Source organism: Phaseolus vulgaris, chromosome 11 (genome assembly GCF_051622355.1).
Source record: "Phaseolus vulgaris cultivar YP4 chromosome 11, ASM5162235v1, whole genome shotgun sequence".
Lineage (NCBI taxonomy): Eukaryota > Viridiplantae > Streptophyta > Magnoliopsida > Fabales > Fabaceae > Phaseolus > Phaseolus vulgaris.
In genome coordinates, this window is record NC_143508.1 from 56250001 (window position 1) to 56252500 (window position 2500).

Sequence of the window (2500 nt, forward strand, 5' to 3'; positions counted from 1 at the left end):
TTGATTTTGTGGCTTGGTGGTGATTTTGGTGAAAAACGAAAATCATGGTTTTGGAAAAGTGGCTGGACTCAATCCTCACAAATGCCTTCAAAGTGATGTGGGAGAAGTTTGGGATCAAAAGGAATTGATCTTGACATGGTTGGTGCATAGCAAAGTTCATGATTTTGGTGTTTTGGCTTGATTTTGTGGCTTGGTGGTGATTTTGGTGAAAAACGAAAATCATGGTTTTGGAAAAGTGGCTGGACTCAATCCTCACAAATGCCTTCAAAGTGATGTGGGAGATGTTTGGGATCAAAAGGAATTGATCTTGACATGGTTGGTGCATAGCCAAGTTCATGATTTTGTGACTTGGTGGTGATTTTGGTGAAAAACGAAAATGTTGGTTTTGGAAAACTGGCTGGACTGAATCCTCACAAATGCCTTCAAAGTGATGTGGGAGAAGTTTGGGATCAAAAGGAATTGATCTTGACATGGTTGGTGCATAGCCAAGTTCATGATTTTGGTGTTTTGGCTTGATTTTGTGGCTTGGTGGTGATTTTGGTGAAAAACGAAAATCATGGTTTTGGAAAAGTGGCTGGACTCAATCCTCACAAATGCCTTCAAAGTGATGTGGGAGAAGTTTGGGATCAAAAGGAATTGATCTTGACATGGTTGGTGCATAGCAAAGTTCATGATTTTGGTGTTTTGGCTTGATTTTGTGGCTTGGTGGTGATTTTGGTGAAAAACGAAAATCATGGTTTTGGAAAAGTGGCTGGACTCAATCCTCACAAATGCCTTCAAAGTGATGTGGGAGAAGTTTGGGAGCAAAAGGAATTGATCTTGACATGGTTGGTGCATAGCCAAGTTCATGATTTTGGTGTTTTGGCTTGATTTTGTGGCTTGGTGGTGATTTTGGTGAAAAACGAAAATCATGGTTTTGGAAAAGTGGCTGGACTCAATCCTCACAAATGCCTTCAAAGTGATGTGGGAGAAGTTTGGGAGCAAAAGGAATTGATCTTGACATGGTTGGTGCATAGCCAAGTGCCATGATTTTGGATTTTTGGCTTGATTTTGTGACTTGGTGGTGATTTTGGTGAAAAACGAAAATCATGGTTTTGGAAAAGTGGCTGGACTCAATCCTCACAAATGCCTTCAAAGTGATGTGGGAGAAGTTTGGGATCAAAAGGAATTGATCTTGACATGGTTGGTGCATAGCCAAGTTCATGATTTTGGTGTTTTGGCATGATTTTGTGGCTTGGTGGTGATTTTGGTGAAAAACGAAAATCATGGTTTTGGAAAAGTGGCTGGACTCAATCCTCACAAATGCCTTCAAAGTGATGTGGGAGAAGTTTGGGAGCAAAAGGAATTGATCTTGACATGGTTGGTGCATAGCCAAGTGCCATGATTTTGGATTTTTGGCTTGATTTTGTGACTTGGTGGTGATTTTGGTGAAAAACGAAAATCATGGTTTTGGAAAACTGGCTGGACTCAATCCTCACAAATGCCTTCAAAGTGATGTGGGAGAAGTTTGGGATCAAAAGGAATTGATCTTGACATGGTTGGTGCATAGCCAAGTTCATGATTTTGGTGTTTTGGCATGATTTTGTGGCTTGGTGGTGATTTTGGTGAAAAACGAAAATCATGGTTTTGGAAAAGTGGCTGGACTCAATCCTCACAAATGCCTTCAAAGTGATGTGGGAGAAGTTTGGGAGCAAAAGGAATTGATCTTGACATGGTTGGTGCATAGCCAAGTGCCATGATTTTGGATTTTTGGCTTGATTTTGTGACTTGGTGGTGATTTTGGTGAAAAACGAAAATCATGGTTTTGGAAAACTGGCTGGACTCAATCCTCACAAATGCCTTCAAAGTGATGTGGGAGAAGTTTGGGATCAAAAGGAATTGATCTTGGCATGGTTGGTGCATAGCCAAGTTCCAAGATTTTGGTGTTTTGGCTTGATTTTGTGACTTGGTGGTGTGCCAAGAATCATGAAATTTTCAAAGTGGTGGTTTTTGAGTTTTGTTGGTTGGAAAGTGTCACAAATGCATGCAGAATGAGGTCTAGAAAGTTTGGTATCAAAACCAAGCCATCTTGATGTGGTTTTGAATTTTTGAAATGTTGGAAAATAGAGGGTTTTGAAAAAAATTCATGAAAATTCGAAACCTTGGCCAATCCTAACGAAACTTGGTGGGCACCTTCTTGATATTATTATGGGATGGACTGGAAAAAATCACGCAAAAATACGGTGTCTAGATACGTTTTTCCATTTTTCCCGATTTTCCACATTTCGGGTCTTTGGAAAAATAAAAAAAATACTTCCCCATGTCGAAAAATTCTAATTTTTTGCAGGCAATGTTGTACCATTTTTATGAGGATCCCTGCAAAAAATCTCGTGAAAATTCGTTCTCTAGGTCCCAAAACAGAACTTATGTCTACTCAAAAAAAGTGTATCTACTTGTACAAAAGTGGCTTTTGCATATTTAGCTATTATAGGGGGGGGGGTGTTCCTCAATGCAGCCAGCT